This window comes from Gavia stellata, chromosome 6 (genome assembly GCF_030936135.1).
Source record: "Gavia stellata isolate bGavSte3 chromosome 6, bGavSte3.hap2, whole genome shotgun sequence".
NCBI classification, from domain to species: Eukaryota; Metazoa; Chordata; class Aves; order Gaviiformes; family Gaviidae; genus Gavia; species Gavia stellata.
The window spans coordinates 50,121,033-50,144,247 of NC_082599.1; the positions used below are offsets into that span (position 1 = coordinate 50,121,033).

Genomic DNA, 23,215 nt, shown 5'->3' on the forward strand with positions numbered 1-23,215 from the left:
ATGGAAGATGAGGAGAGGTTGGGATAGCTGAGACTCTTTACACTGGAGAAAAGACGACTTGGGGGGATCTTATCAATGTGTATGAACATTTGACGGGAGGAAATGAAAGAGGGAACCAGACTCCTCTAAGTAATGCCCAGTGACAGGACAAGAGACAATAGACAAACGAAAACACACAAAATTCTATTTAATCACAGGAAAACACTTTTTTTCACTTTGAGGCTGGTGAAACAGTAGAAAAGGTTGCCCAGAGAGATTACGAAGTCTCCGTCCTTGGAGATATTAAAAACTTTACTGGACATGTTCCTGGAAAACCTGCTCTAGCTGACTTTGCTTGAGCAATAGGGCTGGACAAGATGATCCCAAAAGTTTGCTTCCAATCTCAATGACTCTGGTCATTGCTGGTGCTTCAGTACACAAACAGCACAGTTTGCTTGCAATGACCAAACTACAATCAGTGCAGGTGTATGCAAATATCTCACCATGGTTTCTTGGTGTGCTTTCTCTCCTTCTGCCACCAGCAGATTGCATCAAATTAAAGAATTTAATGCTAGTTTTAAGACTTAAGTGTGACAAGTAATTCCTTAATAAGCAGTGCTAATTCACCTTTACAATCTTGTGTCCTTTTGACAGCTGCTGTGCATATTCTGCCACTTCTAACCTTTTGGCATGTGAACTGCACTCATTCTCACTGAATGTCAAAATGCAGAAATTAACTCAAATTGAAGGCAAGTATGTAACTGTGACTTCATTACAGAAAGCAGAGGATATTACTTTAACAGATGCAATCATGCCTGGCACAAAAGCCAGTGAAATTTGTGAAACAATGCAATTTATAAAGATACTGCAATCTACTATTAATACAGCAAAGATACAGACTCACATTCAGACACTGAAATATGTCAGAATACCATACTTCAAGTGAAGGAAGGAAAATATCTCAAATACTTTGTTTACCAATGTTAAAAGCATTGTAACTTTCTTAAGCAATAAGCTGACAGATTTCAACACATTATTAAATAAAGATATTTAGGACTTGCTCCTTTCTTGGGAAAAAAGGGTAAGAAATCTATTTTTCTGAAGTAGTAAAAATTCCACTATTCCTAGACCGATTTGATTGAGAAACTAGTAATTCCAGCTGTCTGTAATATAGATTTATCTCTATCTACTTCTAGGATATCCAAATACAAAACATATTTGAAGATAGATGGCAGAAGCAGTTTCATAATTCCACACATCCACATTTCCAATACTATCTGGGAATGGAGTCCTTTTCAATAACACAGGAAGACACAGAGTAAGGTCAGAAGTGCAATTGTAGACAACAATTATGCATACAATTGACTACAATTTTTTAAATTAAATGAGCTACAGATAAAGATTTTACAGAATTGTATGCATAGGCTGTTCTTTATTTTGAGAAAGAACTGCATCTTTTCATATATTTGGGTAATACCTATTAGTTCATAGGTGCTATTAGAAAATAATAATAGAATAAGTATCACCAGTTGCAACTTCTTTCATGAGAATCCCCTCCTCATTTAAATCAGCAAGAGGATTAAAGAGATTCACTTTATTGGAAAAAATACATTTCCAAGCATGTAGCTACCCACTGCATACTCAATATTTTTGAATACAAGTTCTGCAGCTATGCTTTACTGTACTTTTCAAAATTAAAGACATTACAATTCCTAAACGTACACAAAGGACTTGATAAGGTTTTAGAGAATTAGTTCTACTAACTTAAAAGCAGTACTTATAAAATTACTTAGAACCCCTGTACTTCTGAAATACAGTTCTGAAAGAGCAGTTTCTGGGGTTTAAAAATTAGCACGGGGAGACTGGAAAAGGGATATGGGACTTCCTATTACTGCAGCAACCCAAAGAGTTATGAGTTCTCATTTCTTGTTTGGACATTACCTATTTAAGACCAACACCTACAAGCAAATCCCCAAGATTCATACCTGAACTTTGACAGCAGCAGAAAGAAGATCCCCCCACCTGAAGGGTTGGTTTGTTTGGTTTTCCAAAGAAACTGACTATATTTAAAAATAATACATCTTGCAAGCTAAAATATTGACTTCTTAATTATGATGACAGTGTTGGTATAGGAACTGGTCTTAAGATTCAACAGTCAGACACTAAAACCTGTGGCTATGGCAACCCCGGCTTCCTGTTGTAATCCTCACAGCACAGCGATATTTCAGAACACAATATTGCCAACTAGAGTTAAAAAAAGTAAGCTCAGGAAATTTATGTAGTGTAATTCCCTGGAGCAAAAGATTTTGAAAACCATAGTAAGGTGTCAAAGTTTAAAAAAGGAGGATTTCTGAAACAGCTTAAGTTCATACCACAGATCAGTAGTAAAGTAAGGAAACTGAAGCTGTGGTTTTCCTTCTGTATGCTCTAAAGTCCACTACGTACTTAAGTTGCACATGGATTTTAGTTTAGTATAGTTCAAATCCTGAAAATCTGCCACTTTCAGGTCAATACTGTTGTGTAACAAAGAAAGTAAGTAAGAGACTTACCACAAAAAAACCCCCAAAACCACTAAACAAAACCACAACTAAATTTTGGTTCTCTTACACTACAAAACAGACTACTGTAGCTAGTTTATTAGAAGAGTTAGCACAGGAATGGGCATACTTACATGAAAATACACTTCTTCAGGATCTCCAGATATGCAGCCATCTGTTGGAATAGTAGTTTCCAGCAAAACAAAAACGCAGTTACTCTAGGCACAAACCCAATCTGACAGCAAGATAGGAGAAACTTGGATTAAGATTTCACAGTACTAATTCCAACAGGTTCTTAACATAGCTCAGTATACTCCGTTCTACCTGTAGGTGAACTGTTTTGCCCAGTATCATAGGAAATTATTAAACAGATGATCACAACTGTATATTCTTCTACGAGAATAAGAGAACACATTAAAGAAGCTGTAAATTTTCATACTTTCCTCTACACAAAGTCCTGTGTAAGAACCACCCATAGCCGTTCTGTTGTATGTTTACAATAAAATTAAATGCAACACCCTTGAGGACAGCAGACTGTAACACCTTTCATAGGAAGTAAGAATCACAGATAGGAGACTCGCTCAAGCAAAAAAAAGGCTCTTACATAAGATAATTTGTCCTAAGATAAAGAAACATCCCACTTGTAAACTCAGCACAGAAAGGCAACTTTCTAACTAGCCATTAAAATCAGTGCAACCAAAGGGAAAGACAGTGAAGGACAGAAATATGGTGGATAAATCTCCACGGTTTACAGATCATTCAAATGAAGTTTTTCTTTCCTCCAATAACCTGCAGATTTCAGCAACTGGTATTTAAAAAAAAATAGGTTAACTTCACTGAGGTTTCTTCTCCCAAGAGAAGTATCTGATGTAAAGGAATGGTACAACAACTTGAAACGGATTTTGACATTGTTGCGGTTCCTGTCTGTGTTTGTTTTGGTAAAACAACGCAAGGTGCTTAAGAAAAATCACTTGTTCCTCTAGGTGCAATATTTAAAGAGGCCTTTGAGAAACCAAATTAAAGGTTTTTCTTTATACATCTCTAAAACTACAGGCCTCCTTTACAATTATATTATTAAATCCAATCGCTCCAAAATAATCAACAAACATGCCTACAAATTGAAGAAGTACAGCCTAGACATCGTGTCTGATCATTATTTAAAATGCTCATATGTTGTACATACATTGCATCAAAATAACTCCCTTGGGCCTGGAAACAGCATAAATATGCATTTATGCAGGACATATTTCATTAAGTAATGCTGACATGAAGTTTCCATGTTAGCTCCCATAATTTATGAAAAGGGGTTTGGAATGTGTATGCAACCATTTTTTTAAAAACTATGGTTCTCTTATATAGAGAGATATATATAAAAGTATTTATTATTTTAAATTGTTACATAATGGTACTATAACCATGAAAAAGAAAAAAATCCTGTTAATATATTTCCACATTAGCGTAGTATGGATCTTGTGCTCTTTGATTAAACTTCCTTAGAAAAAGATGATTACAACTGATAACCTAGACAGTAAAATTTAAAGAGAAGTTGGCAATACTTTAATTAAAACTTCAATATGGTCCACTGTTTGCAATGTCACCTTTAAAGCCAGAAAAGGCAATCTCTCCCACTACTAAATTTTCTCTTTCGTGGTTAATGCTTAATTGATCATCAGGAGTAGTAAAAGGATCCTGAGTTCAGCCTGGCTTGCAATGACAAGAGAAGCCATGCTCATGTCAAACAATCCATGCTGGAACAACTCCCAGTTCTGTGTTAATTAAGGTTATAACATGATTTTCAGGCTCTACAGGAAACTCCCACAGGGTGCTGGGAGGAAGGAAGCAAGCCACCCTCCAAACCTGAAGGAAACCAGCACTACAATTTGCTATTGCATATCGTGCAGTATTTTTACAGCAAGTCTGTCAGTATTAAGGCCCTACCACGCCTGACAACAAAAAACCAAGTACGAGGAGATAGCTCCCGCACAGAAAAGCCTGCAGTCTGGCAACACGGGGAACAATCTACAAGACAAAAATTAAATTTGCTGATCTACCAAAGCCTTGATGGATGTTCCTGACCAGAGCACATGGATGGCTCCACTGCAGCAATGCACTCCAAGCTTTCGAGTAGGCTGCAGCCAAATGAGCAGCACCAGGTCTTCCTGCTTCACGGAACAGTGCTGTAGATAGGAGATTATATTTTATACCTGTATATAAACTCATCTCTAACGGGAAAGAAAACCTTCACACCAGCATTAAAAAAAAAAAAAAAAAAAATCTATTTTGAACCGTTCTTCTACAGATGAGGAGATGCTCATAACTGAAACCAGGCTCTTGCTTCCTGCTGTTTCCCAGCACCTGCTGGTGTCTTAATTCTTTTTCAGCAAATGAAACTGCATTGCAAAAACTGGCAGAATTACAATAGAAAGTAATATGGCTGCAAGGCAGTATGAGACCCTTATATGGTGGCTCCCTTGCTGAAACCAGCTACTTGAGTGCAGGGAAAGATAAACATACCCTGTAATGCAGTTAGCTTCTAAGCACAAAAGGGGCAAAATGATCAGAAAAAGATTTATTAGCATCACCTATGCAAATACACAGTAAGAAATGAAAATACTAATCAGTGGTAGGAATTGTGTTCCTATTAAGTTAGCTGATTACATGGTTATCAGGAGGTGGGCAGGTAAGGTTTGAAGTACACTGTAAACTGGCTTATAATTTACTGTTACTCAAGATTACCTGACACATCTCCATCTCTTGTTCATTACTTTGATAAACTTGAATTCCTTTGAATTAAGTGTGTTGTGCTGGGGATTTGCCTTACATCAAGCATTTTGAAAAAAATATCAAAGTTGTTCTGCAGTTTCTAAGGATGAGGCTAAAGAACAACATGCTTTTCGCATATTTCAAAATATTTATCTCGTGATCTTTTCTTTGAGGTGCTTCACCCTTGAATGCGGTGGACAACTTCTGAAACAGACACAGAAAAGTTTATGCGTCTCCATGAAAAAACACAAAATTTGGCAAAAGTATGTGATTTTGAGAACCATAGTGAAGTCTACAGAGACTTTGCAGAGCGGTGTGACTTTGCTAACCCACTCTATACAAAAAAAATCCACTCACTAAAGTACATGCTCTTGCAAAGGCAGGAGCAGAGCCTGAGTCATCTGCTGTTGACAGATCTCTGAGAAACAAACTGACAAAGCATCCCGTTTTCCTCTCACGTTGTCTCCCAAAGGGTAACCACCTGCTACTCCTCTTGCCTCGAGTGGCAAAGACCTGCAAGGTTTGCTGAAACATGCTGACCTTGCTAAAGATGCACGTAGGTCCCAGTCTAGTAGCACATGGGGAAGACTGATTGTGGTTTGCTTTTTTCTTTGCAAAAGGAATACAGAAGCTGTGACTCCTGTGCAGGAGTAATATATGTATGTAAGCTGTGTCTCGAGGGCAATTTTTGGCTTATTGACCACGTCACTCCCAGCTTCTGAAAAAAATGAAGCAAGCGCTTCAGCCTCTATGTAGTCCTTTTTTCACTCCTGCAGTGGGACCACGATAAGGCAGATGTGCTGTGGACAAACCAGTAAGAAATCACAGACTGAAAAAAATTTATAATGCACATGTCTGAGTTATTCCTTCACAGTCGTCTTAATCATTGCAATGTGTGCATTTCATGTGCTCACCGTTACAGCTTAAATGTGCTTTAAATATCTTTGTGTGTCACTGAGATACTTAGGGCATTAGATTGTCTTTAACCAATCCTAGTGATTTTTGTTCTGTAGCCTTCAAGCTTCTACTGAATGTTAAAATTTTTTTTTAAAATTGAAAAGCAAAGAAGACAACTAGATCACTATTGATGCAAAGAATAAATCTACTGTATTAGCTGATAAAACGTAATGTCAGTAAAAAAAACCAAGACCACTACGATCAATCTGAACTGTATCTTTTCTCAATAATAACCAACTCTGCTATTTCAAGGTAAAGTTAGCGAAAGGGAGAACAGAAAAGTGAAATGTTACCATGGAAATGTTTGACACCAAAGACAAATGGAAGGTCTCTAGGAAAATGGCTCAAATTTTAAATAGCAGGTATCCAGTGTAAGCACAAAAGCATAAAGCAATCAATCACTCTGGAGAACACGTTACATTTTTCTTTGCCTGCTCATTTGCCTTTAGTTTCTCAGCACCTGGACTACTATTTGCAAGCTGGAATTCCTAGTATTTTTAAAGGCAAATGAACTGCCAAAATTATCTCAAAATTGTAGGATTTTTTCCCACATTATAATTTCAACACTTTGTTTTCATTTTTAAGGCTATTTCAATCTAGCATTGCAGTTGAGAGTCTGTAGCAGTAAACTCACGTAAAAAAAATTTGTACATTTGTGCCAGCTATCCCAAACCCAGCAAACTAAAAGCTCAACTTACATCTCAAACAGATGCAGCTACATGTAACTGCAAAGCAGAATTACTCAAACAACTAAAAGCAGTAATAACCATAGCCTGTAATGCTACAAGGTTCACAATCCCAGGTTAGATTTTAAAGATTTTTAAAGAACATTTTGCATTTCCACTCATACTATACTGTGACACGGCAAAAGCTGTGGTTGATTTGTGAATGCAACATGAGTACACCAATACTGAACACAGCGGGGATAAAGTCACTGTCTTCTCCAAAAAGGGCTTAGATTTAGCCCCTTTAAGAGATCAGTGAGTAATGCATATTTTAAAAGATGACTATCCTGCTGAACGAAGAGCACGTGGAAGTCATTTTCATACAGCTAAGGGATTTCAAGATGTTTGTGACAGTGAAACATTATGTTTTAATTCCCAGCTGAGAAAGAAACTTTCAATTATAGAGAATGGCAGAAAAATCATGACCTAAGAATAAATTCTCCAAATATACCAAAAGGTTTCAGTGATTTAGTGAAATGGGAAGTCTGAACAGCCTGCCCTGTTCTGTCATTACACTGTATGATGGACAGAAATGATTTTGAAATTAGATTAAATTCAAATTAATCAAGTTACTTATAAAATTTTCAGAATATTTACTTCAACCCTCTAAATTTATTTGTCAATCCTAGGAGTAATATGAAGTATCCCTCTTGTGAAGCTCTGCTTCAGATATTAAATTCATTTTAACTTCATTTATGGAAGCACAAAGAGTACTGGCATAATAAAATCAAGTAACATTTCACAGATGATGTTGGTGAATATTTATTTGCATAAACTAAACCAGGACCACATGATCCCCTTAGACATATGCATGCTGACTCCAAAAGGCAGATTTGGTTTCAGGGTGGTTTTTCCTCCCTCTGACAGCACCACTGTGGATTTTTAAATATTCCAAATTACTGTTTCTTGTGTCCTTCTTGTAATGAGGCCAAACAGGTTGTAAATACACAGAAAAGCCATTTAGACATGGTGCTTTTACACACAACTAAATTCTTGGCATCAAATGAAACAAGAACCTGAAAGGACTTCTTGCAGAGGCTTTGTCTAAACCAGTTACAAGGCCATAAGTATTTTGTAATCTTTTAATGTAAACTTATGAGAACAGAAGTAAGTGGAGGAAAATAACCAAAAATTGTGATAATGTTGTAATAGTAGAAAGCTAGGCAAATCAACTTCATGGGAGGAGCTTATTATCTCCTGGAAAAAAATATTTTTCTATTGCAAACCCATACAGACTAACTTAGCAATTTGTTTAAAAAAAAAAAAGAAAGAAAAGCAGGATGGTACAGCTCCCTGTCATAGGAAAAAAAAAGCTCATTTAAATCTTGATGTCAACTTGAATTAATTTATTTTAGACCCATGGCAATATCCCATGACACTGCAGGTTTTTTAATTATTAGGCATAAAAGCAGCAGTCTTAATAAATTCCAACAGTAAGGATAATGGCAGAATTATTTTACTTTCTGCAGACTCTTAGAGGCAGTAACTGCTACATTTATTCTGAGGGCAATGTTCAGATCGGAGATGAATCTGTAGAAGCACCTGGAGACAATTATTCAGCAAGTATTAAAAGCAAACAGACCTGTGAGATTTGCATCTGAAAGGAGGAAGCCTTTCTGCACTGGAAATGGCACTCTGCCAGTGCAGAGCCTCTAAAGATTTGCTGCATGGGTTTTGGTACCACAGAACATTTTACTCCATCTAAGAAGGTGGTGCACTAGCAAGAGCTAGTAATTTTCAATGAGGAAAGGGGAGGATTTTCTGCTGATCTTTTATATATGTCAAATAGGGAAAAAAGCCAAGCAACCAATATGTTGCTGTTCTGATGGGATTAGGAAAAGTCACATCACAGAGAAGCAATAAAATTATTTAGCACCTGGTTCCCCACCCCAACTCTCTTTAGATTTGCCCGAATCTTTGCTACCACAGGGGAAAGACATTTTTAGCTAGAGGGAACCTTCACAAAAGCATGGTAGAGCAGTTATGCTTTCCGGCTTGGTTTAATAGACACTTCCCACTACTGAGGAAATTCTAACTAATACAGAGTCCCAGTTAAGCACATTCTCTTAAGAAGCTAATTCTTTCCCACCAGATATTGGTTTTCTTCCTTGCAAAACATACGTAATGGAATTTGGGAGGTTCCATCTATACTGCTTAAGTAACAATTTCCTCAACAGGCGGAGCACTTCCGCAGAATGATCCAGATCTTACAAATGAAGGGCATCATTCAGTTTGCTACATGCTGATTTTATCTTCCATAAGTGATAAGGCGTAAGCCTTCAAGAGTTGACATATATGCTCATTTAACACAATGCTCAGTATCCCTTTGAAAGTTAGCAGATTTAAATAAAGTTGTAACATGCAGGACAAAACACTTAGGATTATGTTAGCTCACTATATTTCTACAATCCCTGCTAAAAGGAAATTACTTACAGAATCCCAATTCTCACTTATATTAAGCTCTTACTCCTGCCCCTGGTCCCCCAGATGCACCACCTTTGTAAACGTCATCTGCTGGTCTCCAGAGAAAGGACAGGAGATGCTGCTGTTTGTATTAACACACCCATAGCTGATTCCATGAACAAGATTTGCTATGATTTAAGGTCTATCACAATGGATCAGGTTACTTGTGAAAAATCTCATTAGAACAGAAATTTTAGAGTTTATTATATCAGATCTTCAATTTCAACCCAATCAGGAGCCTCAGACACAAATCTTGACCAGTCTGTTAATTAGAATGTATGATAAACCCAATCTATGTGATAAATAGGAAAAGCACAATTTTTAGATTTTTGTCTATTAAAAAAATTATTAAACCTATGAAATCTAGTATCTAAACACAGCTACTACGGAGGACGTGTTTCCCTTCACTAAACGCAAGGCTTTATTTTTGGTTTGTTTTTTTTTTCTGATCAAGATTTCCCATCTGCTATGTTAGCAACTAAGAGAATTTGCCAGAGAGCTCTCCTCAGATTTCACTTGACAGTCATTTGGACAGGAAAGGCCGATTTTCCTACAGGTGTCTCTCAAGTTCAGTTGCAGTGCCTTGACCATAGGAAAAACACACCACTGCAGTAACAGCAGTAATGATCAACTTTTAAAAGTACAGGAGTTTCTTTTGATCTGATGGCCGAAACCCCAGCTCCGTGTCACCACCACCCCGCCATTTTCCCATGTTATAGCGTACAGGGAAGCAAATTCTGAGCCATCTTGATGTTTCTCTGGGTGTGGACCCACCTGTGGGGTTATCCCATCCTCCAGCAAAACAGAGTGACTAATGCTCTTCTGCCTTGGAAAGCCCTTCTTCAAACTCATATTCTGGCCAAGAACAAGCAGGCTGCAGAGCACACATGGACACACAGTAAGGCTAACGGAGGAAAGTAGATCAGTGATACCGTACTTCTGATAGATGAGGCCAGACTCTGGACTGATCCTTACAGAGGATTCAGAAGGAGAAAAGCTTTAAAATGTCCCACCTAGTTAACCGGATGGCATATCTGTGGTTCCTTATTAAGGCATGGTAAGATTATCAGAGCCTGGAGCCTCCCAAAACCCTGATTTACCATATGGAGCCTGTCACATCCATGCTATTTATTCAGACACTCCAGGTCTGTACGACCTCAAGTGAAAAAAATAATTATACAAGCCCACATGAACACACTTTATAAAGGTAGGGATTATGTCTCTCTCATAATGGAGTAAAACAAAAGGGAAAGGCCGGGTGACCTTCTCAACGCCAGATGGTGAGCAAGTTATGAGTAGGAAGCAGAATCGAAGTCCACCTCCTACTTCTGCACCTGATGAATTCTGTCACCTACAAAGTAACAAAAAATTTACTCCCCTCCATGTGCTATAAAAAACCCCAAACTATATACAAGCCCTTTTATATAAATATATATCTCTCTATATCTGTTATATAAGTCATGGAGAGACATGAAGGAAACACTCTTTTCCTCTGTAGCAGGGTCCGTGTATTAATTTTTTACCTTTAAACATACACTAAAGCTATGTTTTGATTTGAAGTTCTTCTACCCTTCATAAACCATCCAAAGATATTTGAAATGCACAGAATCAGCATCAGCAATCATCCAGGAAAATGGAAGTGCCCAAATAACTTTGGAAGCCATGGAAGTTTGGTTTTGCTAGGACTCATTATATTAAGCACTGGAATACGGTAGTGTATGGTGTGTGTGAGGCAGATATCTGTCAAAAAATTTGCAAATTATATACTGAAAGCATTGTTCAAGGTCCTGAATGTTACCCTCCAGTGTTACAAATCCTTTATGCAGATACGTGCTGTTTAATTGCCAGTTGGGAATTACGATGACACGTTACATGACTAATTTTTCAAACTATAATCGTGCTATTCCCCCCACCCTCCTCCTTCTACCTCTCCTGTCAATCTCCTTTCACTCTATTTTGTTGCTGTTTCTCTTGCCAAAACCACCTTCTTTGATAGCAAGCGGAAAACTTTGAAAGCAGATAATACGGTATTTAAATGTACTGCACAGAATGGACTCAGAGAACTACACTTTTGCAGGTCTCAAAACCAAGCCTTGCTACCTGAACTCTGTGTAATACTGCTTCAAAAGCTGGTGTTTCCCAAGAATATTCAATCTCCAATTATAATTTCCTGATGAGAAAAATAACCACTATTGCCACATTATGTTTAGGGGTAACAGAGACGCTTGTTAAGTACATTTTCTGTGTGAGTGGTCTAGTTTCTGTACTCAGAGAAACAGTTTCAGGGAGCAACATTCATACAGACACATTCTAAAATATTAACCTTAAATTCCCTTACATCCAATAGCCCTTTGATCCTAGAAGCAAAACACAAGAAGGCATTCTGACATAGGTCGCAGAGCCTAAGGCTCAAAGGCACCAGTTGCAATGTTTGTTTTTTTAAACATGTAACAGAATTACTTCCCCCTCAGCATGAATGGCTCAGGATTTACGAAGCACAGTTCGCAGTGGACACTTCTTCACAGTACAACACTCTACATTTTTTTCCCCCCCTCAGGAGAATTTCCAAAAGCATTTTTGACCAGAAATATGCACTGCAATCACAGACAGAGGTCTGGCTACTGGTGAGTTTGCAGGATTCTTCCTTGCCTCTAACAGCTATTAATTCACTTATCTTGACAGAGACTGAAAGTGCTTTTGACAATTGCAACTACCTGAGATACAGAGAACCTACAAAGTCCCCTCGGTTACGAAGCCCTGCAAATACATCAGCGAGACAAAATTACAACTGCTACTACTGATGCAATTCCTACTGCCCTTTGCACTGATGTCCTCTATCACACAAGCACTCATTCAAGTTTTCATACTCCAGGCACTGTTCTACACTACATTGACCAGCCAGGAAAAAGCCCAAATACAAAGCAAATCTGTCATCAGAAAATTGAAGACAATGAGAACCATGATGTGTTCATTACCCTATTAACCTCACATACAACCTCAGAGTGTGACAGATGATGGAAAATAATATTTCTTAATTAAATGAACAAACTCTTTCATTCACCACTAATTATCTCTTGGGAGCTTCATGAAAAGAGAAGGCTCTCTCAAGCTGAGGCCTGGAGAAGTACTCCTCAGTCTTCACATCAATGGACAGAAACAGGGATGAAACCTAAAAGAACCGGTATCAACATCTGACTCCCACATATTGCCAAGAGACATCACTCGTCGAATTACAACAAGCTTTACAGCATATTAAATTTCAAATCAAAACAATCAGGGCAGTCAGTATTACAAATCCAGCAGCAAAGGCCACCTCATTATCTTACAAAGATTGCTCCCCCAAAATGAAAGTGTTCAGCCAAGGAAGCAAGACCACTTAGTCCTGTTGTTCAGGGGCTGTTCTGTGACCAACAAAACCACTTCAGAAAAGCTTTACCAACTCCCTGTTGGCATGCAACTATCATAGTCATTCCCAGAAACACAGAGGAGTTTGAAATATTTTGGGGGGCTATGGGGAGAAGAAAAGACATACTTGGTATGATTCTGAGGAAAGGTTTCAACTTCAGCTCCCATGTTTCAGGCAACTGAACTGTGATCTCTCAGAAGTTCCTTTTCAGAATTTCCATGTTGGGCATCATCATAGCATCATAGAATCATTTAGGTTGGAAAAGACCTTTAAGATCGTCAAGTCCAACTATTAACCTAACACTGCCAAGTCCACCACTAAACCATGTCCCCAAGTGCCTCATCCACACCTCCAGGGATGGTGACTCAACCACCTCCCTGGGTAGCCTGTTCCAGTGTTTCACCACTCTCTCAGTAAAGAAATTTTTCCTAATATCCAGCCTAAACCTCACCTGGAGCAACTTGAGGCCATTCCCTCTTGTCCTATCGCCTGTTACCTGGGAGAAGAGACCAGCACCCACCTCTCTGCAACCCCCTTTCAGGTAATTGTAGAGAGCTATAAGGTCTCCCCTCAGCCTCCTCTTCTCCAGACTGAACAACCCCAGTTCCCTCAGCCGCTCCTCATCAGACTTGTGCTCCAGACCCCTCACCAGCTTCGTCGCCCTTCTCTGGACACGCTCCCGCACCTCAATGTCCTTCTTGTAGTGAGGGGCCCAAAACTGAACACAGGATTCGAGGTGCGGCCTCACCAGCACCGAGTACAGGGGCACGATCACCTCCCTACTCCTGCTGGCCACACCATTTCTGATACAGGCCAGGATGCCGTTGGCCTTCTTGGCCACCTGGGCACACTGCTGGCTCATATTCAGCCGGCTGCCGACCAACACCCCCAGGTCCTTTTCTGCAGGGCAGCTTTCCAGCCACTCGTCCCCAAGCCTGTAGCTTTGCATGGGATTGTTGTGACTGAAGTGTAGGACTCTGCCTTGTTGAACCTCATACAATTGGCCTCGGCCCATCGATCCAGCCTGTCCAGATCCATCTGCAGAGCCTTCCCACCCTCAAGCAGATCAACACCCCAGCCCAACTTGGTGTCCTCTGCAAACTTGCTGAAGGTGCCGAACCCCTCGTCCAGATCATTGATAAAGACATTAAACAAGACCAGCCCCAGTACCAAGCCCTGGGGAACACCACTTGTGACCGGCCATCAACTGGATTTAACTCCATTCACCACAACCTTTTGGGCCCGGCCATCCAGACAGTTTCTTATCCAGCAGTGAAAAAACGGTCAAAGCAAGTATGTGCTTGTAAAGAATTTCCATTTTTACTACAGCACCTTTCTGATTAAAACATTTTATCAAAGTAATTCCCAAGCACACTATAAATCCAATACAAATCTGAAAATTAACAGGAAGCTTTCTCTTGCTATGATCAAACAGCACTTTCAAATAGTTCACACCTTCTGCAATCAAAAGTGTTTTGGTTTTAGGCAGCTTTTATTTAGGCACTATGTCAAAATTTGATCTTCATTTCTGAAGCTGTTTCTACAAAAAAAGATACAACAACCTGAAATGAATGGAGATGCAAACTCAAAGACAGCTTTAGGTCACAGATGGTTTTCCCCCTACGTTAACATGATTTTAGTTGTGGATACAAAATAAATGCAAGAGTTGTCTATTAGCTCCTGAGCTAAAATGAAAAAGATGTTTGCCTGGACAGATATAGCAAAAGATGCAGGTGTGATGTAGGATAAGAAAGCACATGAAGCATACTTCCAGTATAGGTAACTCTGGCAGGCATTACCATTTATTTCATGATCCACAAGTGTAGGGTCATATTTTGAAAGCTGAGGGTGTGGAAGATGCCAGAAGTGTAATTAACTCTCTAGCCAGACTCCAGCAGTGCTTACCTAGAGTAAGATTTCACAAACACCTAGGTGCAGAAAAGATATGCTACTACAAAAAAGTACAAGAAAGCCACATACTTAATTCTGCACACAAATTTAGAAAACCTTGTCTTTGGCAGAAAGACAGGGCAATTGCTTTTTCCACCAAGTCACAGAAGCAGGTTGAGTTACTGCCTGGTGAAATATGCAAATATATGATCTCATGGATACTTATTGAAGATACTAAGCAGTACGTGCTTCACTATCTGTTTCATGTGAGACGTGGGTCTGAAGAATAAGGGCATAGAGGGACTTATTTATTGATGTGGGTAAGCTTTTGAAAAATGACAAATTAAATTCTCACTTTAACTTCTTTGGTAACACAAGAACCTTTTAAAGAGGGTACTATTCCTGATTGCAAAGTGCATTAGCTAGAGGAAAGACACATTTGTTATTGCCATTCACAGACAGTGGCTAGAAGTCTGGAGGATTTTCAATTTTATCACCAAGAAAAAAACTCTGTGCTAACCACAGCATTTATAATGCTTCTAAGGGTACCCACACATAATTGGCCAGCTGTTCACAGTTAATATGATAAATCTTTTGGAGGAAAAAAGCACTGAGGAGGCACAGAGGGTCTGTAGGAAGTGGGACAAAAATAATACTATTTGGCAAAACAATCTGAATTACTTGTGGACTGTAGAAATGGTCTTTATATACAGCTTATAATGACAGAGAGAAGAGCATACAATACAGGTATAAATAGTCTTCTCTCCTTGTGAGGAGTGTATGGGAGCTAAACCTATGTGGTGCTTAGCAGTTATGCTGCACTCCTAAGGTGGGAGAAGACTCTCCTTTCACCACACAAACCTCCCCTCTTGATGCACAATTCCTCAAATTCACAGCAGGCCCCACTAAACATTATGAACCCAGCACCTTCAATTAGAAAAAGCAAAAAGCATGCACACAGCATATCCCTTTGGGACTGTCAGAGTACAGGCCAGAAGCTGACTTCACTCTTGGAGGTGGCAATGTCAGCATCAGCTGGAGCAAGTGACTGATTTCTGTACTTCAAAGCTTGACAGTTGCACAAATATAGCAGGAGAAAACCTGAAGACTCAGCAAATGCTGAAAGAAACATATATGAAGGCAATTAGCAATCTATCATTACTGATAATTAAAAAAATGTTCAATGGTACGTCTACATGAAAGTGCACTCTGCTCTGTTTAAAGGCTACCTTAAAAGTGTTAACCACAGCATAACTTTTTGCTTTATTACATGCATTTTATGATGGGGAAAAAAGTAATAGGGCACAATAAGACTTAACAAGTGAAATGTGCTTTTCCCTCTTAAAAAATAATTCACCATAGCTGCCATTTAATAGAGACAAGAAAAAGAAATTTTAATGCAATGATACACAAAGATACTCTGACTTGACCCAAAATTCAAACATCTGATCTAGATGAGAAGTTGTGAAAAACTCTGCTTACACAAGTTGCTTCTATTCAAAGTAAAAATCGGTAGATTTAGTTTTAAAATTTTACTTTTTTCCAAGAGGACTTTCACAGGTACTAATTCAATGTTGTTTAAAATAAAAAAGTTCAACAGCTTTTTCAGATTAACATGTTTTGGAAAACATTTCCCAAACAACATTATGCTAAGTGGATTTTAGAAAACCAACCCAGAGGGGAACAATATGAATCAGAAATCAGCCTCTGTCAGGCAGGTAACCATATAGTGGTCCTGAAGAGGACGAGGAAAGGATGATGCTTGCTGGAGGTGAGGGCTGTCCCAGCACGTTCCAAGGCCAGCAGTTCATCCAACACCACCGCATGAGCTTGGGAGGGAGACAGCAGGGGCTGAAATGCCTGGGCAAATATCTCCTCCTGAATGTTACAGTTCAGCCTGATTGAAAAGCTCCTGCTCTGAAGCACAGTGTCTTGCATTTCAGCTAATGTTAACACAGAACAGAGCCAAAATGCTCTCCCTTCTCAGAAAACCAAAAAGAGCTAGCTTGTAACCTTCTGCAGGAGATAAGAGAAACACCCTAAGGGTCACCCAAAAGCAGGCAGCAGCATCAGCTGGAGAGAAAAAGAGGACCAAACATGGGATAATCAGAGGGGTTTATTAGATTCCAAAACTGCCTGGACATGTTGAGTTTATCATAACCATCAGCCCTAACAGCTGCCTCCATTTACTCATAAGTCTTCTGTAGGAGAGGCGTTGTCAGCAAGGCAAATCTCATCCTCTCTGTCAACCAAGAAAACTCCATCACAACACACAGGAATGATCACCCTACTTAGACTGTATAGGTCCAGGAACAAATTTCTTAACTTGCAAGCACGTGAAAACGTCAAATCATTGGCAAGGCAGTATGAAAGGGAAGAATCACTTTCTTCCCCAGGAAAAAACACAGCAGATTAAACATCTGATACATTTTAGAAATAAGAATATTAATACTACTGATACCAAGAATTAGTTGGAGTGGCCTTGCTTTAGGCAGAATCGCCGTATCAATAAAGGATGAATAAATTTGACATTATACTGAAGAATGAAGAGACGTACAAGCATTATTGAGTCAACCACCCAGGAGTCAGAGTAACAGGCTGGTTTTTGACATGACATAACTTTTTTTTTTCCCCTCATTCTTGGAGGAAAATCTTGGCTTGCAATCCTTTACTACTTCACATATTTGTAAATTTGAGCTCTCTAGATATTGCCATCTCTTGTTCTCCCTTGTTCGAGCACCACAAACCCTACATCCTCCCTGACTGCCATCAGCCGCATGCAGGGTCTTGTCATAGCCCACAGCCCTCCAAATCTGCTCCTCCAACAGTAGTCAGTGAGAGAGTGACGAGCACGTGAAGTCCCAGTTACAGAATTGATGCAAGGGAAATTCTTCCCGAAACTCTGTTTGATACTTAAGATTTCGTATTTCAGCTACTGTAAGGGGTGATGTTCTCACTTGCCACTTAAGTGCCCACACTTGAAGAATCCTGTGTATTTTATTAGCTTTCAGTTTGTCACCTTCACTGAAAGTCCATCAGCTTTTGCAAAACTGAAAGGCTAAATAAGTCCCATTTATAATTTGCATGCTGCGTATTATGTGCAAAAACTGTGCTACATCCTTTCATATTCCCCTGCTCCCAGTTCAGCAGTCCCAATATTTTTGCACACTATTTACATAGTATTTATTTCTACTAGGGAAAATGTTTGGTAACTTCTCTTACTATGACTTGCTGAAGGTAGGTGGGGCCAAACACAGGCAAACATTTCTTTATTAACATTGAAAATAAAGCTGTGATATTCTATCCTCATTAATTCCCTACAAGACTGCAAGTGCTTACTTTTCTGTGCCACTGCAACACACAAAGCAAAGGTTTTAACCATGCTGACTGCAGCAAAACTTCTGTAATAACAGTACATTAATAATACTTAGCACTTTACAGCCATAGCATTTAACTTTTCAACCACTGACCTCCAAGAGTTCAGCATCATTAAATCCATTCTGCACATGGGGAAACCTGAGACATGGAAACTTCCCCAAGGTCACTTGACAATCAGGTGAACAGCTAAAACTGGAATCCAGAGCTCCTAAAACACAGATTAGTCCACCAGGCACTCAGCCACACGCTCACTTCCAAGGCTACTTAAAGCTAGAAAAGATTGCCTAATTAGCACTCATGTTTAGCCATTTTAATAGACGTCTCTTTCCCACTCTCCTCTTCAATTCCATTTCCAGATACTTTTCTTAAAGCTGAGTGCAGCATTGCAGTCTGCTGTGTGTTACGCAAGTACAGCTTTATTCTGTCTAGCAGAATCAAAATTCTTCACAGTGCATACTTCAGAAATAATTAAGACAGAGCAGGATGGCAAAAAACCCAGCAGAGATCAACCTGCCAAAGCAACCAGTTTGCACATTTCTCTCTCTCCTCCTCCAGATAGGGAACAACTGAATAAACCAAAGACTGTTCCTGGCTCTTGTGCAAAATCCAAGCTATTGCCCTTGCTCTTCATGGGTACTGTAAGCAAAAGGATATGGTGTTTGTGATCCACTGCGATGCTTAAACATGGTGAGGAGATGGAGATCAAGAGACAGAATACAAAACAGAGAGATAATGGTGGGAGAAGGAGGAGGAAGAAAATTGTAATAGAGCAGCAGGCATTTTTGGAAGGAATTGCATCAATTTCTACAAGTACATACAGCTGAGGAAAATAATTTTCACTGCTATTTACTTAAAATTAGTAAATCCCTTAAGTACAATATGAATGGGATCATTCAGAGGACTTTTGAAAAAGCAGAACAAGACCCATATGGGTCCAATGAAGACAACACACACATGGCAGAGCTGAAAGTTTCTCTTTTCTGCTATGCCACACAGCAAGTGAATGTTCCTATCCAATTCTATCTCAGAAAGAAAAACACATCTCCTGGCATTTACATGACAAAGTCACAGCTTCCAAGTTCTGTAGAAGTTCTCTCTAATGTCAGACAATGACCTCAGACAGCAGAAATACACAACTCTCACAAAGGTATACACAAAGCTCCAAGCTGCGGTTGAGGCAGGCTATCTAAAAGATATTTCAGCTTCTTATTACCAGATGGTTTAGCCTGCTTGAAAGCAAAACAAGATTGCTAAGCAGCATTATACCTTCATTAGCTTTCCACAACTAAGTCCTGAAACCAACTGTTTTGTTACAGCCGAATCCATCAACAAACAAATACAAGGTTCAGTTATTTACCAGGAGTACTTCATTTTCTCAAGTACCATTGCAAGGTTTTGCCAAATCTTGGTGTTGTTTTTTTTCCTCTGTAGAGACTTCAAAGAGTTTTACACTAAAACTTACATCAGCTAAGCAGAAGGGATGTATCCTTTGGCAGGCTAAAATCACATCTAAAATCACATTTTTGGGACCCATTTTGAGCCGCTCAGAAAACTGCTTTGACTGCATGAAGTCTGAGTGTATGCAGCATGGCTGTGTTTTTCATCAGTTAAAATCATTAAGGAGAAAAGGAACAGTGCCTGGATCTCCGCCTCTTAATAACCGTCATTGGCAAAGGACCATCAACATCAAAGCAGCTCTTACGAAGCAGAGTAATGACTTCCTGCAGACCAGCTGATGTCCCCTTACTCGCAGCCTGGCTCAAGGGAGCTAAGCAAGAGGCTACGAGGTGATGAACTCTCATCATCTGGGCGAGGGTTTTGACAACAAGTGAGAGAATAACACAGCAGATGGATGTGAAGGCATGAAAGGGTTAGGTGTCCATGCTCCCACTCACAACAGAAGCAGAGACCTTTTGATATGCAGATGGTGAGACCAGAAGAAGGGAATCAAGAACATGGGGGGTTTCACGCACAGTAGTCATGAAAAGCTGAGGTGGACAGCCAGATGTTTGTGTGCCTTATTTTGGATGGGTCTGTATATACCCCTCCTACAGTCCAGAAGTAAAATGTGATTGGTTTAGAAAACCTGCAAAAATATGCATTTTAATGACTTACACTAATTCTTTTTAGTACAAGTGTTAAACTGGGAAGCAGAGTATCACTAGAAGAGTGTTCTAGGATATGGCTCCTTGGGGGTTGGAAAAGAAAAGTGGTCTCAAATAAATGGAAAGCATGCCCTATTTCTAATAAATGAGCAAAGAACCCCCCATCTTGCACCAAAAGTGTTAATCCAGGGGACAAAGAAACTGTGCCTAGAATCTACTTAGTCAAAAGGACTTAAGAGGTACAGACCTCTGCCAGTTGCCCAAACACATTGTCTTATGGGTGTCTAACAAGAAGACATTGTACAAAGCTTTGTAAGAAACGGGAATGTACTATACACAAATTAAAAGCTTGAAATTAATAATATACAATTTTATCATAACATACTTAGAAATTAAGGGGATACATATATGAGGGGAAAAAACCCTAGAATGTTAGTAACAGCATCCAGAGATAAATCTAAACCAAAATGCATTAGAAGAATGTGTGCTAAATCCGGAAGAGTGGGAAATTCAAGGAAGGTTCTCCAGTTCCTCACAAGATCTATACAGACATTGCTGTAAAGAATTTCTGAGCATTGAGATTCTATACTGAGCTGAATCCTGTAACTTTTAAAAGATGCATTGTAACAGGAGACATGCTTTAAAGGACTTCAAACTCAAAAATTTTAATTTGCTTATTGATGAGTTTACTGCTTTTGGAAGAAGCAAAGACTAACTTCTTGGCCCAATTTTCTATAAATGTTCTATGTTTCAAATGCTGACCTGCGTATTTGCTCTCTGCTAAATGTTAACGTAGACTCTGCCTTGGAAGGTGAAACCCAACTTCCACAGAACAGGTATCTCCACTAGGGTCATGTCTTGAGACACTAACTCAACATGACAGATTTTCTTCAGTGTCAAGATCCCCTCGGTGCAGGAATCTACCAGGAGACTCTATACAACCTGCAAAAGTTGATGCCACTCTTTTGGAGGAAGATAATGGGAAATAAGATAGTCTAAAGAAAAAGGTACAGCTCCCAGAAGGGTTTTAAATCCTCCATCAAACCCAAGTGATGTTTATGCAATGTATTGCTTTCCAAAAAATTTTAACCATCCCCAAGTCATTGGTTCCGATTCCCACATCATACAGGAACTTTTCAGAATTTTCACACGTGCATATAAACAAAATGTATCTTCATAATTCACCTAATTAGAGTCTCAAGATCTAATATGTAAGGTGAACCATCTTTATAAAAAAATATGCTGAGAATGCTTTATAGCCTTTTGTACAGCAAGAAACTGCTTCTGACATCAGAGAACTGGTTGAAATATTCTGAATACATACTAGAAATAAACCTCAGGATTACTCAAGCACTGCTCTAAAGCAGAGCTGAGGAACACAAACATCATTATAGGAAGTCTGAACTGTGTAAGTTTGTACTTTTCCAGTTCGACCAAACTTCTGCATAGCAGAGAAATGTAACATTAACTCTTGTACAATTAAGCAAAAACATATAGGGAGGGGGAGAAAAAAAGGAGAACAACCTGAAAATGCAGTTCTCTCTGAGATATTTCTAGCTCACTATCTATTGTGCAGCAAGATGTTCAGATAAGAAGCAGCTAAACAGAGAACCACCTCCACTACTTGTGCTGTCTTATTAAAGGAAAAAAAAAAAAAAGATATAAGAAGAGCTGGGGAGGGGAAGAAGAGCTGGGGAGGGGAAGAAGAGCTGGGGAGGGGAAGAAGAGCTGGGGAGGGGAAGAAGAGCATAGTCCATGCTCCATCTGAGGGATAAGTCACTGAGAAAGTGACAGGCACTCACAACAGACTGTGGTGTTTCCCCCTAGAAGCAATACTGACTGATCGTTAAAAACAAAAAAACCATACCACCCCCCAAAACCAAAAGACGACCCCACCAAACCACAATACCTTAGCAGCCCCTGAGGAATGCCAGCCCCTGCTTCCCCTACAGGGATCTGTAGGTCACACAGTCCAATCAATAAACCAGATCATAAAATGATTAGCCGCAGTGTTAGTTAGTTAATTTATTTACTGAAAAATAACTCAAGCTGTGTCTCAGGTCTCATAAATAAAGAAAATGTTTATAACTAAGTTACAGGTGGATGACTCTGAGGGCTGCACAGGATTGTGGGAAAAGCACTGACTTCAAGGGTCAGAAATAGCGTTTTTATAATACAGCTACAGATTTTTCTTCTGAAATTAAATTCTTCTGAGACTTTTTTTGTGGAGTCGGCAAAAACTATTTTAAGTGCAGTTCATCAGCATCCACAAACCTGGCTGCCTGTTCTGCTGCCCATATGGGTGAACTCAGGAGAAGTGGAAAAAAGAGATGTAATATGAAACGGTCGAATGACTGAAGTAGAAACAAGCACTGGCTCCACAGCGCTCTGTGTTGCTGGAAAAGATACTCTGGTTGTTCTTCTGCCTCCTCACTGGGGGAAAGGGTGTGTGTGTAGCTTTTCCAAGGTAAAAGGCAGAGAAGGAGCAGGTGCCCTGGAGAATACAACCTCCTTTGGGTTCAAAGGCTGGCATTTGGAGCCACAGCATCAGCTATCCGGGATCCCTATGATTTTAAGTCCCTGTGTTAAAGGGCACACACTTCATTCACAGGTACTATGTGAAAGCTTAAATTTCAAGTGGGTGTTGATGGGAAACAAGTGGGAGCAATGAGTCTTTGGTGAGCACAGGAATATCATACAGCATTGGAAAGGGACTCTGCTCTTGTCTTCATCCTGTGTTCTCCACTAAAGGGGAAGACAAAGAATAAACAGCCATCTTCCTCACATTTGCTCAGCTGTTTCAGTCACCAATGTTCAAAATTAAACTATGAGGAATCGGGCTATTTCATTCACCCCTCTTGTCTGAGTAAAAACGCCTTGGTCAGTACTACACCACCACAGCTAAGGCTGCTTTTGGAACCCGGCCTGCAATGCAAACAAGCACTGTCACAGTCACCTGCCAAGGAACGGCCCCTTTGCTGCTGTTATGTGTTTGCTGGGATTTGCTTTGTT

General features: G+C 39.5%; 1 protein-coding gene across 2 annotated transcripts in view; it reads right to left on the bottom strand.

Moving 5' to 3' along the window:
* The window catches only part of MYRIP (myosin VIIA and Rab interacting protein), a 216,088-nt gene that overhangs the window by 95,986 nt on the left and 96,887 nt on the right, over window positions 1–23,215 (bottom strand). The gene's annotated exons all lie outside the window — the stretch shown is intronic.